The following is a 17,317-nucleotide window of genomic DNA, read 5'->3' as shown; positions in this document are numbered from 1 at the left end:
GATTGAATATGATAGTGAATGAATACAAAAAGTGCATGAATGAATAAATAAGTGAATTATTGAATGAAGGAATGGAAATAAATTTATTAATAGATGAATATGTGATTTAGCAAGTGATGGAATGAGTAAACGAAATGAACCATTTTTCACTTTGCCCCATCCACTTCGCCCTGTGTGCACTTGACTAATTTCACCAAATATTTGAAGTACAAATGTGCTTTATATTAACTAAACAAATACTGCACCGAGTATTAGTATGTCTCAATTAATATTTAAAATGTTAATAAAAAGAACTTTATCATTTGAATATAACAAAAATAACGTTCGACTAACAACAAATATTACAATTTAAGTACCAATTTTTGAAAATTGCTTGTATTATCAATTGCTTTGATCTCCAGAGGGTTTTTTTTTTCTGTCTGGAATAGACTACATAGTTTAAAATATTATCAGATAGATGGCACTAAAGCAGAATAAATATTTCACTATTTCACTTTGCCCCGCTATTTCACTTTGTCCCACATTCCCCTACTTGTTTTTAGAAAACATAATATGACTAAACGCTCTCTTATTTTTTCCTCATCTTTTTCAAAAATTATTCTTGGGGATACATGATGCTTTCACGTTCTAACCACCGTTTTTAACTTCATAAGTTGCAACTATTTTTAAGCTTTACATTGTTACTTTAAACTATATTTACTCATGATAAAATAGTTTGCCTGCGGCGAAGACCGTTTAAGCCATTTTCCTGAATTAGCCTGAAATTTTGCATCAAATTAGTTTGGAGGACGGGAGGTGCATCTCAAAGCATTTTCTCTAAAATTCAATTTTGTGCTTATTTTAAATTTAATTCAAACCAGGAAATGGCATAAAATTGTTATTTATATGCGAAGGAGCGACAGTATCATTACGAAATTAGGATCGATACCGCTATAAAATCAGTAAAAAATACCCGTCAAAATTTTTCTCTTAGAAAGTCACTTTGCCCCGAAACTCGAAGAACTAAATTAACTGAAAAGGAGTACAACACACAGATAGTATACAATTAGAGGGCGTGCTTCTTTATCCAGAAGGCAGAAATTGTCTGTCAACATGAAGAGAAAGTAGTGATCAAATGGGGGGGGGGGGGGTGTCTATGTTTGACATTTTCCCGACACATCATGATGATGTTAAAGCACATGTTTACCTAAGTTTTCCCGCTTTAGGCAGTTGTGCTCGCCGAGAAGTAGTGGTCAAAATCGCTTTTATGCGAGCAGCCCAAATTAAGTTATTGAAACTTAGTGCGAGATAATTAAAGTGAAAAAAATATTTGATTTGAAAAACGATTTTTTTGAAATATTTTAAGAAATAAATTTTGTCCAAGTTTTAATGTAAATGCACAATTGGTAACTAAAATTACTATGTTACTGTTAAGCGAGCGCTATTACAAGATTTTTTTAATATTAGTGTTAAATTACGAGAAATGTATCATTTTGTTGTTTTAGCTATGATATACTTTTTCCACTTCTAAAACTTTTGCAAAGTTATTGCCGGTTTCTATTAACAACAAATTTTCGCCTTTTTTGTGATGCTTTTATATTTTTAATGAATTATTACAGGCTTGGTTTCTGATTTTTTATTAATTAAGTTGAATTTCAAATATTGTTTTATTACCGAAGACTTTTTACGAATTTTAATTCGATAAATATAAGAGAGCTTCATTTGAAACTCATAAATATTCAAGATTTACTTCTTTTGGCCCGATGATAGATACAAGTACCACGATAAAAGTTTAACTTAATACGGAAATAAAGTCGCGGACAGTGATGTGATAGATTGGCTAACATTAGGCGACATGGTGATATTTAGCAAAATCTAAGGCCGAAAATGATGTACCGAATCAAATGATGCGCGTACATGAGTATATGCAACTATTTATTTTATTATTTTTATTTTCTTTTACTTTTTGTCGAATAAATACATTAATAAAATTGTTTACCTTCTTATACGCTTATCAACTATTCATTATAGATCGTAAAATTCACATAACAAACGTTTAGCAACGTGAATGTAAATAAAGGCGAAGCAACGGGTGTCTTAATTTTCTTCTACGAGCAACGCCGAGCGGGTGTCGATAGTACTTTATACAGTCAATAATTTAAGAACAATTTTCCTTTTTATTCTGATGAATGCTCTAGAAAAGTGAAAAGATAAATTGTATTTAATACTTGCACTAAGCGTCGGTTATCCATTCTGCTTTTTAATTAATCTTTTTTTTTTTTTTTGTTCGTAGAAAAGTTAGAATTAGTTACTATTTGGGTGTGAAGTTATTATTAGTAACAATCAGAAAGCAAGAACTTGTTGTGAAATAGCTTATTGAAACCATAGCTGTCGAAGAAGGCGATGCGGCTGAATATGTGGCTAATAAGATGGAAATCCAATAGGCGATGGCAGAGAATATTTTTTTTTTCGCCGGATAGAAGGCAAAAATTTTGTTTTGGAAACAAACTAATGTTTCAAAACGTTTTTGGACTTTTTTTTTAATGGAATTCATATTTTAAAAAAAAATAAGTTAACAGAAATCTAGAATGAATGGCAAATTGAAACTGTTCAAAATGAAAAATAAAATTACAACGTCCTATTATTTCGGTATTAGGAGTTTTATACGAAAGCAGGGAAATAAATCATTTGTCACACTGATTAGTTACTTTTTCCAGACTATTTAGGCAAAATATTGGTAATAGACAATGAAGAAAATAGAAGAAATACCAAATTAAAATTTTCGATTAGGTAAACCTATCTTTTTAAGTAAAAAAAAACTTCGCGAACTCAAATTAGTTTAATCATAATAATTAAGTTGTATTCTGCTCTAATTGGTACTCGTATTCTGAAAAACGAATCACGATACGTTATCGTAAGTTATAATTATAGTTAAAAGGTCGAGATTTATAAAAACAGTGAAAACTGAACTTTTAACGTTATTTACCCATGGTTTTTTTTGTTGGTAAGAGCTAGGTTACATTTATTACCCTTCCTGACAACTTTCGTGCATGCTCTTAATATTTTTTTTTTTACAAGCAAAGCTTCAGTGGCTATTAAAGCTTATTTCTGCTAATGTACGCAATATATAGATACGTGTCTTTGTCATTCAATCACAGGATTATTATTATTTTTTTTTTTTTGTAAGTTGCATAGCTTATTCACAATAAATAAATAAATAAACAAATAAAATTAATAAAAATAAATACATAAATAAACGAAAGAGAAAATCATTAACGTTATTCGCATTTTAAGAAGTTGTTGAATTATTCATAATGATAGTGATGAGAGTGATTCATGAATTTATGAGTGGTGAGTTTCTACAAGAAGGTTGACATTAGTTATACATTTCAGGAATATATGAAAATTTTTTTCTGACATAAGCACTGTAAATTATGTTATATTAAGTCCCTTAAATGTTAGTAAGTGAAATATTAAATTTTGAACCAATTTTCTCGGTTTTTTTTTCGCAATGTCATGAGGCTTCTAAAAGGGTCACATTGTTGATTTCTGAAGTGAATGAAATAGTAAACATTTTGAGCTGAAATTTAGGATATAGACATTAAAAGTTGTTGCACTTCTCATTTCATTGAAATACGTTGATTTAGGAGTACATCATATACAATACAAAATGAATTCACGACAAGGATACTTTGAAACATCAATTTCATAATTGATAACGTAAATTAAATTAAAAAAAACCTTTTTCTTTTGTATTGATTTCAAGTTTTCTCTTTATAGTAAATAAAAGTAAGGTTTCAAAGAAATTCTGGAGAGAAGTCTGTCGCAGACGTGCGTTCAAGACACCCCATAACACCTACAGTCTTGAAATTTTGTACAAAATTACTTTGAATCCCGGGGATGTTCACCTGGGGTTTTATTTTTAAAATTCGAATTAGTTTTTTGTAATTAATTTTTTAAGCTCAAATTTCGCGTAAATAGCCTATTTTTGCCTATTGAAGGGGTGAAACATAACTTGCACATATTAATATTACATATCGTTGGAAAGGGTAGAATTTTCCGCTTTCTACGCAATTTGTTTCAATGCTCTAACTTAAATACGGCGGGAGTTATATGCGTTTTTAGCTCGAACTTTTTAAGTCTTAACTAAAATCTAGACACTACTTTCTGCATTAAGTCTATCAGAAAAAAGTGAAGGAATCGTCCCACATTTTTCTTTTTGACACCGCTGGAAATATCGGCTTTTTTAACTTCAGATCTAACTCGCCAATGGTCGAAAAACTGAGCTTCTATCTCCAAAGGAAAAAAGTTACAAGTCGTTAAAAATAAAGTTTGAATAATTTCATCTCCATCAAAATTATTCCATGTTTTATTTGGCGTTGCCATAGTTACGTCTTTTCTATTCACATGTTTCTTCTTTCCTATTCACAAACTTTAAGGGTTTCTATTTTAACGGAAAATCTTAGGCTCAACTCAATTCAAGCCCTGAGATAAAGAGCAAAATATATTACTTGAGACCACGAACATGAAAGCGGCTTTTCAATCGTACAAAACTACAGTTATGCAATGTTCAGGAGCCCGTTAGCCCTTACGGCTCTGCAAGTGGGCACAAGTTATTTTGAAACCCGAGGAAGGAGTGCTTTTTGATCCAAAAGGGGCTAGCTCATAATGCGTTTTTAATCTGTTTCTAATTGACGATTTAAATCTTTGCGAATCAAATAAGATTGGGAAGCAATCTTCGGGGGTTGGTGAGCGTTAGCGAGCAGGGGGCAGATCCCCCTAGTGTTATAAAAAGAAACAAGGTGTAGCAAGTTTAGTTTATATTTAAAAAAATGTTTAAATGTTGAAAATGGAGTTTTCACAGTTGATTAATGAATAGCGAGTAAAATCAAATGACAATTAGTTCATAAAGTCAGATTACTAAAAGAATGATTTTAGGCCTAAAATTATAAAAAAAGTAAATAAATTAATAAGTGAGTTGGCGTGTTGAATGTTGAGTTAGAGCATATCCTTCAAAAAAAAAATTTTGTACAACCATTTGCATTAATTTTTTTTCTGATCCAGTGACACAAATGTGTCACCGATGTAAACAGGAAATTGCATTAAAGAAGAATTGATCGCTTTGTTTTCCATAGACTTTACTAGTAAAATTATATTACTAATCAATAGTGGTCATGAGTTTTAGAGGCTAAAGATGGGAAGATAGAAATTTAATCTCGTAATGAGGAAAAATAATAGTATGAGTATTTGGAGAGCGTATTGTGTTATATAACAGCGTAATAACGGTAGTCTGTAGAAAGGACACGGTCTGGTTATTACGAAAAGCACCAAGAGACGCGTGATCGCGTGATTTGCCTCCGAAAAGCTAGTTCCATTTGCAATGCAAATAATTTAGTTAGCTTCTGCTGATGAAAAATTTAAATTTTTAACCATATCGTTTTTGAAAAAAAAAAACAATATCAACGCTTTATCTACAGTTTAAGGTTATTTTTCTTTTAATACACATATTTTTTTCACTATTGTCGGTAGGAGGTGGACAATACTGAATTTACTCCAAATCAAATTTTATGACTGCAATATAGACTTTCATATCTCAAAAAACTTGAATGCAAAAAACCAACTGCATATTAGATCTTAAAACTAAAAAGAAAAAAAGAAGAATACGTTGGTTTTTTCTGCTTCTGGGGAAAGCGGCGAATTACATGGAATAAATAGTATTTCAACTTTTATCACTTTACATTGTTAAAGAGTCCCTGAAAGAGTTAAGCTTTCGTTCATTTGGAGGCCTAAATCGGCAATGAGAGAAAGAGAACGAAGTCTGTCACGTAATAACAGGCGATGACGAGGTTTAAATCTTAAAAGAAAAGAAAGGACGAAGGTTGATTTCAGAAAGGTAAAAATGACATTAATTTCCATTAAAAGAAAGAAAAAAATCCAGTGCTTCAAGTAAGGCAACAGACAAGTTTAGTTGCTGAATCTAGTTTATGATGAAATTTGTTTTTGAAATTAAAATGATATTGAAGTTTAGTTTGTAACAGGGACAATAACGCTATATACGTATCTACGAGAGAAAGAAGGATCTTCGTTTCTAAATGAAGAAAGTTAGGTCCTAAATGAAGAATTTTTTTCATGTCGAAATCAGGTGTGATGCTGTTAAAGGGTCTAAAATAAGACGAAGATTAATTTCTGTAGATAAAGAAAGCTCTTTCTAAGTAGGCAGAAAAATTTTACTCCTTTCAAAAAGGAAAAAAGTTGACTCCTAAAATGAAGCCATGATAAAAACAACTAGTTATGGGCATGATTGAAGTTTTTTTAAAATATAGTTTGGATACAAACGTTGCAGCTCTAGTTCATGGAAAAAACTAATACTGACGGTATTAGAACTCAGAAACTGCGCTTTTACAGCTGTAATATTTTCATTAATCTTCAATTATGATGAATATATATATTTAAAAATAAATTGGAATACACTGGTTCGACCAGTTATAATCCAGCTCGGTTAGTTATGTCATCCTTTAAACTAGTAAAGGTCACACTAGTTAATATTGACAATACAAGGCAAGTCTGTCCATAACTAGTCATTTACCCTTTCTATCAACAAGAAATAAGGATTAGGGAAAACTTTGGCTCTTAAAATTATGGATGATAATGCTGAGTTTCTAAAAGAAAGTGAAAATGTTGCATAGTTTCCATGTAAAGAAAGAAGAAAAACACTTCATAAAATGAGGAGATGATAAATCATGTTCTTTAAGAGTACACGATAGCGATATTTTAGATCATAATAAAAGAACGGTAGCGTTATTTAGTTTCAGAAGAAGGCAAACTTTAGTAACAAAATAGCTTCACAGAGAATCAAAATAAAGTTTCATTTCGGATACAGAAAGTAAAGTTAAATAACGCTCCCTTGAGGAAGACAAAACTTGAAGTTTAAAAGGCAAATTGTACTGTCATTTATTTTGGAGTTGGTTCCAACGAAATCAAAAAGGAAAAACAATTCGAAAAGTTGATCTATAATGAATATCAATAATTATTTAAGAAATGTATTCATAATGTGGTTGATTCTACTTGAAATAGCCGGAGTAAATGATTAGAACAGCCAATTTATTGAGATAGACATTCTAAAATTTTTTTAATGTCACTATCAAGATCGTACGGAGCATGATGAGCTTAAAACACTATCGGTCAATCAGTGACTCATGTTTTTCTTAGCTATATCTTACTCGGGGTCCAGTAAACCATAGAGCAGATCAATCACGTTGCTGATCTTAAGATCACCATAATTTTCACTCCTTTATTACCGATCTTAATCACAAAATAAGAAAGTTAATAATTTATGAATTTAAATCACGTACAAAACTTTCTTCACTTATGATAGATCATTCTGGATGACATTTAAGCATTCATTTGCCTAAGTCTAGCCGAACCTTCATGTTTCAAAGCCGTCCACAAACTGACCTTGACCGTGAACTGAATGACTTGACGACGATTTGCCCTTGGAGTGAACTCCCATGTGCTTCAGAGGTGACTGGACTTAAACTCGACACAGTTGAATCAATAGGTCGAGTCATTTCTGCCATGACAGATGCTAGCTTACTTTTTTAGTAATTTGAGCATCGGTCAGATGGGCGTGAATGCTAATTAAGAGCTCACTGATATCTTGGAATTTGCTGCAAGCAATATGAATGCTATCTGATAAACATGAGATGGCGGGTAATTGCATATTAAGTGGTAGGTTTTACGTTTCAAGACAGGTATGCTTGAAATTGGTTGTTTAAAGATAAGTGATAATGACTTGAATTCTATATCCCTCAGTGCGGAATAAATGACATTATAGTATATAATTTCTTACTACTTAAAAAATTAATTCAGGGTTGTCAAACATTTACAGAACTTTAAATAAACCTACATTTTCAAAACATCTGAATCAAATGAGTCGATAAGAAAATGATTTAATTGAATTATGTCACACGTTTTGTTTACTACTCCCTCCGGTTTAAATTTGCTGCATTTGACTACTTTTGTACTGATTATTGATACTGATGGTTTTATGATTTAGTTTGAACATTTTCTGGACATTTCAGGGTGTTAGATTAAACTGTAAAAAACAATCACAGACGCTCCTGAGAAATAATGGACAGCTACCGTGCCTAAATTCTGCCAGTGACATATATGGCTAAAATACGAGAAAGCTTCCCACTAAAAGTTTATAACCTTCCTGAAATTAACTTAGAATCTCCCTAAAGAATCTAAAAACGTTCACAATAAAAAGCCTATCATGTTTATATAAAAAAAACAGGAACATTCCAAGAAAATTTACATATGTTTGCAGCAATAGCTGGGCACCATCCTGATGTATCAGGAAAGCTTCTATTGTGGCCGAAGCTAATGATGAATTGCAAGTAAATATCTAACAGATAAGTTGTCTGCAATTTTGACATAGCTACAGTATATAGAAACAGCATTTCGTCTCTTTGGAGCCTCAATCAATCGGGACGGGCCATAATTTAGACGATGGTGAAACACTTAATAAAAACGCTGAGCAGATTTTCAACCTGGTAGTTACACATATTTTTCAGAACAGTGAGATGTCAGCATTCATGCAACTGGTAGCGATTCAGGAAACATTTTTGAAAAGACACTTGATTTTCACAGAAACCCATGATTTTCACGAGAGAAACCCCATTTGTACTGTGTAAACCCGAACTGAAACCCGAAATTGTACTGTGACGTTCCAGAATTTGTTTACAATGTAACATTAAACAACATTAACACCTTACCAAGAATTTCCTTCTTCCTTCCTTAAATCAGTATGAAATTACTTTCAAAAATAATGAGTTCGCACACTCTTAAGCTGCGTCCCGTTTTGAACGGACACTACGATTAGTATGCCATAAAGAGATGAGTTTTCTATCAAATAAATTCCCAATTTATAAACTAGAAGATAGTTTTATTCGAGTACCTAGTGGAAGAATTCTTATAAATAGAGGCGCTGCAGAAAAGGGAAAACCCTATATTTTTGAAACTAATCAGGTTCTGATTTGAGGAGGGAAGGAGAGAATGTTTGATAATTTAAAAAGTTGTTTATTAATAGCAAATACCCTGAACTCACCGAAAAAAGCTTAAAATCATTAGTTTCAATAAGTAGTACAAAAATATTTAAATGTAACAACTAGTTTAGTAAAAATTTTCGACCTAAATGTAGCGACTAATTTACGAAGAAGGGAGTAATGTTTAATTAGTATGGTAACTTTTGTGCTCAAATTATTTCAAGTCTTTTAAGATCATTAAAAACTCAAACTAATTATGTAAGTTCGTCACCTCGCGCTGTTTTTATAAACTTTAAATAAAATTTAAGATTAAGAATTTCAAATTTTGTGCAGTCATGGAGAGGTGGCACTAGTGCAACATTTCAATGCCTTTAAATGACGAGTGAAAGAAATTTTAAGTTCTGCTAGGTGGCGTACTTAATAGTGTCTCAGTAAATGCGCTCTCACGTGGGTTTGAGAGCGCATAAGATTACAACAGAATATAGAAGAACATGATGGGATCCTGACTGAATAGCGACATAATATTTTTGAGAAGTTATATTAACCACTATTTTGGAAGAAATTGTTATTAGCAATGTGGAGCCGTTTCTTGATGACCTCTGTACATAATTAAGTGTGTGGAGTAAAAACTGATGCCCTCTTGAATTTAGGATGAAACTTTTTAAGTCAAAAATACTTCAACTGAAGGAAGTATTAAAATGCAAAATACAACGCATTAAATCTACAAATAGGACTTAGCGCAAGTTTTATTAATGACGGATCTGTCAAAATAAGGAACAGAACAGCTGCTTTACTCTGCGGCTTAAAAAGTAGCAAAAACTGTAGCATATGCTCTTAGGGTAGTTTCCTATTATCGTAACCAGGCCAGACATTACGTAATTCACAAAGTTTTAAAGCTTCAAAAAGAAAAACAACTTAGCATGTTTTTATATTTACAGCACTTATGCTATCATATTTATCTCAATAAACGCATTGCCTTTCTGGTATCTGTGAAATTGCAAAAAAAAAAAAAGGCTGAGAAAAATCTGGTAGTGATGGTACCTAAGTTCCCTTCTCTATTTAAAATTTTCTCTGCGGCAATAAACGCGTAACATGTTTTACAGCTTTGTCGAAGCACAGCTGAGGAATAAGCGTAATTCACCTGTAATTTATCGTCATTCCTTTTTCATAATTATTTGCTTATTTTTACATGCATCTGGAGTAATCCTTTATCCATCCAACATTGAACTACTTTCTTGTTGTGATTTACGGCTTCATTGTTAGAGAAACTATTTCTAGAATTCACTCTATTCAAGGCAACACTGAAATATTTATTTTACATGAAGTGAAAGGTTTTAAATTTTAGTGAGTTATGTTATTGACAGAGATGTATTTCTCTGAGTGTTTATATGTGTCCATGTCCAATAGAACAAAAGATTACAATGTCTAAGAGTTTACATTATGCATGACATTTGTTTTCTAAATAAGCGATTTCCATTGCAGCTTTCAGATTAAATTGGAAAATATTACTCATATGACAGTACTAATCTCCTTGATACAGTTGGGTTCTTTATTAAAATTTGAGTTACAATCTAAGGAAGTTGGCAATATTTATTTTTGGGTTTTAATGAATGCATACTAAGTTAGAAATAGGGCAAGATTTACTGTTCGGGGATGAGCGGTCAATTTACGATTTAAAATGCTGGGATGCAGATAACTCAACTTCCTTTAGTTTTTTCAATATTTAATTTTAAGTTCATACATTTTCTTTAAAATTCATAATTATTTTAAAAAATAATGAAAATTGTACATTTCAAAATTAGCAACTTTTCTTCCATTGATTATTAGCAAAAATAAACTTTAAATAATTTTCTAATTTTCTTCATTTAGCAAAATAAAAGTGGCTTTTCGCTGATATTTTAGACAACTTTTAATGCAATTTATAACATTTAAAAAACATAAATAATTCATCTAATTTGTTTAAAAATCGTTAAATGTTTTATAAGAAAATGTTTGATAAGATGTTTTATGACGAATAATGCTAGGTGCATGGTGTGATTTTGTGTTCTTTATTACGCAACTAAAAGATGGAAAAAGAAAAAGACAGAAAAAAGGAAAAATAAAGAAAGTTAAAAATCAAACCAAAAACCTTTCTGTTGAACAAAATCACGAGGGGAAAAAAATCAGTCATTCGCAAATTATGCTTTTAGTTGGTAAAAATTTGAAGGTGCTTTCTTAACTTAGCAATCTTTCAGAAAAATTACTCTATAATCAAAATCAAATACAGTTTCACTAAAAGAAATATATTTATTTACAGCTATATACTTTACATTGCAAATATCACTATCACTTTAATAAAGTTTTGATATTTTCCTGGGCAGAATGTCATGTGTGGTATTTAAGGCGAAACAAAATAATTTTCTTTCAATACGCTTTTAACTCAATCTTTACTATTTAATACTTGTACAATCCATATATAGTATAATTTCTATAAATCGTTTCTACAAAAAAAAAAAAAAACTATTAAAAAAAATAAATAAAATAATAAATTATGACATCAAACACTTACGTAACATGGAAAGGAACTGCTGCTTAAAAATCATTTTGAGCTATCGCAATAAAATCCTACTTGTAAAAATGAACACACCCTTCAATGTACTTTGCATTAAGAAACACAAAACCAAAATCTGGGTTTAGTTTTTGGATAAGAATTCAGAAGAGGGGAAAGGGGGAACCTCAAGAAAGAACTATATATTGAGCTAATAAAAATTAATATTTTAATTTTTAAAACTTAATTTTTATTGCTCGACACTTATTTATTTAATTGATATTTATTTCATCATTGATAAGTATCCTACACATTGTTTTTAAACAGAGACGTACTAAAATCTGACACAGGTACGACACGAAATCTTTTAAAGACAAGAAACAATGACATCTTTTATGCGTTCTTCTTGAGAAGGATTCTTTGAAATATGTCCCTTTCAAGACACCTGTTAGCAATAAACCGCTGCTATCCGACAAACTTTATAAATCATTAATTTAGCAGTGAACATTTACCAAGCATTTTGATACCCTCAATGTTTCTTAGTGTCCTTATTTCCTTTTAACTCAATTTATTGTTAAAATTAACGAACTTAAAAGCAACAAATAGTTTAGTAAAATTTTATAAGAGAAAATAATTTAATTAAATTTTAAAAAATACATAATGTGCAAAAAATAAGTAATAACATATAATTCATAAAAGTAACAAAGGGAGCTCAAATAATCCCAAATTTGATAAGTATAACTAATTATGATAAAATGCTAGGAAAAGGTTATGTATACACGAATCATTTTGAAATTAGAACTCTCATTTCAGAATCCACATTGGACGTAGATGTTAACATTTAAAATAGCTAGAATATTAAACAAGTATTTTGTAATTGATTTGGAAAATAGTCAAATATTTTTCTAGCAATCATTTCCATCTACGGCAAGCAATCAAGTTTTAATTCCTTTCTCAGCAACGGCATTACATTACAAGTATTTTGTAACTGATTTGGAAAATAATCAAATTTTTTTAGCAATCATTTCCATCTACGGCAAGCACTCTCAAGTTTTAATTCCTTTTTCTGCAACGGCATTAGTTCAGCTGCAAAAATTCCAATTCATCCAAGCACCTTTTAAAAAGTGTTGCTTATTGTAGCAATAAATTATTTTTAGCAATCAATTGTACTTTGGCAAGCCTTTGAAGTTTGAAATTAGGTTGTAGCATCAGCACTTGATGTAGTCGTAAAAACTCCAAATCCTTAAATCAACTTTTATTTCTAAGATAAAGAAAGAAAGAGTAACATTGCCTTATCAGCTTTGCAAAATGTGTTTTGTTTTCTTGTCTTCTCCCACAAGTGATCTGAAGGCGAATGTCCTTTACTTACTTTTGAAGTCTTTTTTTTTTTACTTACGACTCTAAACACGTTTTGAGTTCAAGAACTTCCCATTCGTCAAATCTAAATTTGCATTTCCTTAGAGCTCTTTGATTTCCTTTCTCTTGAAAGTTTCTTTTTTTATGTATACCGTGAAAGAAGTTCAAATTCAACTCTGTAACTTCTAATTTTCATTTCATTTTTGGGATTCAATCATCTTGCCTCTACCTGAACAGATAGATTTAAATCAGTTATATAAATCGCATCAAAGTTTTACGTAAATGGTCCAAGGAATTTGTGAAGAATAAACTTAACGATAGCACGCGAAGAGAAAGAAAAAAAATTCGTATTTGAAACAAAACAAATAATAACAAGAAATATTTTTTACAAATTAAAGAATAAATTCTTCTGTATAAACATACACATTTAAAAAAAATTGTTGAATTTGAGAGCTATATAATCAGAGCATAATTTAAATTCCGTACAATTTATTATAATGAAAAGCGAATATTTAGTATATTCAATGAGCAACAGATGACGCCAGTTTTTACTAACTCATTCAGAAGCTTCTAGCCTTTTAGTAATTTCAGTAAAAATGGATTTTATATTTTCACTAAAATATTGACACAGCGTGAATGAAAAAGTTTAGTTACCGTTTTTTTTTTCTCTGCAATAAATTCATGATAGAGGTTTTTTTTGTAAGGTGTTAGAAACAAAATTTAAAAAACGAATGCAAACATTTAATGTTTATGTATTTTAATCTCATAGAAAATAACTAACAAATAAAATAAAAAATCTCCTGTTTTTTTTACTTGATTAAAATATTAATTAAAAATGATTACAAGTATAATTTCTTCTGAAAATAATGCATTTCTAATGAAAATAATTATATTTTTGTTTCACTGACGAAAGCATTTTTAATTATAAATGCGTGTTTTATTCATTCAAAATTATTTGATCAAAAATTGAGCATAACTCAAACTGAACGTGATGCAAAAATCCATAAAATGTTTTTTTTTAAAATCAATTTATCAAAATCCATATAACATTTTAAATTAAAAAAAAAAAAAAAAAAAACTGGATAAACTCATGACAGTTAAGCTAGAAGAATATGAAAATGAAAGCAGGCATAATTAATAAGGAAAATTTCTATTATGAAAGTGTGTGTGTGTGTGTTTTATTGTTTGGTTTTCTTGGAAATGCTATGCGTGTGATTATTATTGCTCTTTCGTACTGCCTAATTCAACTTAGGATTTCTCTACCATTTACTTCTAATATTAAATCTTTACCTGCTGAAAGCTAAGTTTAAAGTGAAGTTTGAACACTGTTGGATAATTCATATCTCGGTTGTTTTCTGTTTTCAAGCATAACTACAGCTGATGACTAAACGATTGCTTTAAAATAAATAAATAAATAAACTTTAAAAAAAAAAAAAGATGATATTAATATTTTTTTCTAATTTCAATAGTAAATTGATTCTGTGGGGTCAAATCAATTTGTCAAGCAGTTTTTTTTAAATAAAGAAAATGTGGGAATTGAAAAAGTTCGAATAAAAAATTTATTTTTTTTTACATCTTTGCATTGTTTCAAATGATTTAATATTCCTGAGCAATTGGGAGTTTAGTATAAAATTAAATATCTGATCCTTTGTTGAATTTTGATAAATATTTTTTTTTAACATAAACTTAAATAAATAAATTCATTAATAAAGATTAAAAACTAGGAATGTTGTTATTGAAAAAAATATAACCCCTGATCCAACCACATACAAATTTTTGTGTTACATGAAAACATTTCCAAAAACAGAAATCAAAACTCTTACTAAGGAAAAAAAAGGGAATAAAAAACGCATCGGAAAAATTATGAAGGAAAAACACATTTAAAGCTCATATTGTTACAAAACCTGGGGTACCAACACCCTAAAGCCTAAAAACAAGGACACACCGCCTCCAATACCACGAAGACCCCTCAAAAGGAAAATATCCCTTAAAACACCCCCTAAAAGTTTCAATGGCACAGTCTGCGCCATAACGCTCCCCTCCCCCCAAGGTATGCACTCCTGAAAAAACCCTAAATAATAATAATTGCAGGGTTCTGCAATCTTGCGGGAGGGGCGGGGGAGATTATAATTTATACAGTGAAGGACTGTTTCGACTCAATGTAATTAATTTTCGTGACTACAAATATTATAGTTTTGCACATGATCGTTTATACAAAGGACAAGTAATTTGATCTATCAATCGATGTCACATTACAAATATTAACTAGGCGCTAAATGACTTAAAAGTAATGTAATGAAGCTTTAAAAAGAACGCCGAGAGCAAAAAGACGATATTTCAGGAGTAAAAGTTTAAATTAATAACATTCAACTTGGAAATCACCTTTAAGCAAAAACATTTTAAATTTAATTTTAATACTGAAAAACTGACCATCCTTTTTCGGGCTATTACATTTTTGACTGCCGTAGCATAAAAGCTATCTTAAAATAATTTGAGTCCAGGTCCATCGAGAAATTGTTTCTTTTTTTTTTTTTTTGAACTTTTTCTTGCCATTGTAGCTTTAAATTAAAGATGAACCTGATTCTTCATACAAAATAACACAACGTAAAAGATAATATATATACGTTTGAATGTATTTGAGTGTTGTTTTAAAGAACACATTTGACATCAAAACATTAACAGAGGAAAAATGTTATGGAAGAAAAAACTAATTGTTTTCTTATTTTTGATTGATTTGTGATTTACAGGATTAGTAATTAAAGAAATGACTAATGCTTCCCTTCTTTCTTTTTCCAATTATTTTTGTTTATTTTTGACGAAAACTATTCCAGACAATGATGGATGACTTTACTTTGCGGTTTACTTCAGGTTTCTTGGAAGCAATCCTCATGTGCATAAAAAGTATCTAGTTATAATAACTGGGTGGCAGCTAGGTTGAGTGATGTGTTAAAGTAGATTGCTCGAGGGATATTCTATACTCAGAACACGAGAATAAATCTATCTCATAAAAAAAGAGTGAAATATGTAGTAAAAGAAAAATTAAATTATATTGGAAAGAATGTTGAGTTATTAGCCTTAGAAATAAAGCCAAGCAGCATTGAATAGCTTAACTTTGCTTGAGAGGAACACTTGCTACATTTGATAATTCATTCTGAGATTACAGGGATTGGATCAAAGGTTTAAAAAAATACGATGTTATGTGAGCTCAAAATGGTTCAAATTCTAAAAAGTTAAAACTTGCAGCTCAAGTGATTTGATATATTTCCTAAGTACATTTAAATCTACATGTTTTTAGAGATGATGTGCCAATTTTTTTACTTAAGCCCGAAGATAATAGACAGGAGGTTTTAAGTTATAGAAAAACTTATGTATCAAAATATGATTTATCAAAATCAATTACCTTGCAATGTAAAAATTTAGAGGATAATGTAGCTATTTACTTTTAAGGAGATAAATTGAAAATTATGTTAGCTTATTCTGAACTATGCAACGAAATTCACAACAGTGTTACGAAACGGAGACAGAAAACGTTGAGATAATATGCTAAAAATTCATAAAGTTTGGATTCTTTTGTTTTAGTCACATACCTAAAGGATTTTGCAAAAATTTAACATAAAAATTACATGTCATCACTAGACTTCATCGTTGCTTTACAAGATTTATACACACACACGCACACCCACTACAAACCTGTAGTGTAACGAAACTTAACTTAAAAAGAATATTGTTGGTCTCTGTATAAGATGAAAAACATATTGCGTACCATTTGTTTCGGAGTCTTAAAACTACTTCGCCTTGTAACACTAGTACTCGCGGCACAATATATTTTACAATTTATGCATCCCAACATTCACTGTAAAAAAAATCCGAAAAGTCACTGATTGCTTCTGGGTAATGTTTCGGGATTTTACACTGTGGTGAAAAACATTTTTAGCTACCAGGGTAAAAATATATCAGGCTTTTTTATTAGGTGTTTCTCTTCTTTAGCTTAGTTACGGGCCCTCCGAATTGACTGAGCTCCAATCAAGGGCGAAATGCAGTCTCCGGATAGAGTAGTTTTGGAAGAATTGCTTGCAATGCCGTCTCAGCTTCGGTCATATTTGCTTTAGAAGCTCTTCAAGTAAATCAGAGAAGTGTCAAAATACCCTTATATATAATTATATGTAAGTTTTCTCTGAAGGTTTCGGAGTTAGTCCAACACCATGGTTGGCTTTGATTGCGAATGTTTCTGATTTTCTTCAGAAAGATCCCAGGTTAATTTCAGAAAGGTTACTAACTTATAGCAGGAAACTTTCCTGGTTTTTGTCAGATTTGTCACTTGAAAGAAATTGGGTACATTATCTGCCAATTATTTTCCAGGAACGTTTCAATTTTTTTTCTCCCTTTTTTTGTGTTGTAAATCTCTCAT

At 30.5% G+C, this 17,317-nt stretch overlaps 1 protein-coding gene across 1 annotated transcript in view; it reads right to left on the bottom strand.

Annotated features, from left to right (window-relative positions):
- The window catches only part of LOC129231252 (zinc transporter ZIP10-like), a 92,035-nt gene that overhangs the window by 46,862 nt on the left and 27,856 nt on the right, over nucleotides 1-17,317 (bottom strand). The gene's annotated exons all lie outside the window — the stretch shown is intronic.

Source organism: Uloborus diversus, chromosome 10 (genome assembly GCF_026930045.1).
Source record: "Uloborus diversus isolate 005 chromosome 10, Udiv.v.3.1, whole genome shotgun sequence".
Lineage (NCBI taxonomy): Eukaryota > Metazoa > Arthropoda > Arachnida > Araneae > Uloboridae > Uloborus > Uloborus diversus.
The sequence above is the reverse complement of the archived record's forward strand: the minus strand, read 5'-3'. Positions and strand labels throughout refer to the sequence as shown.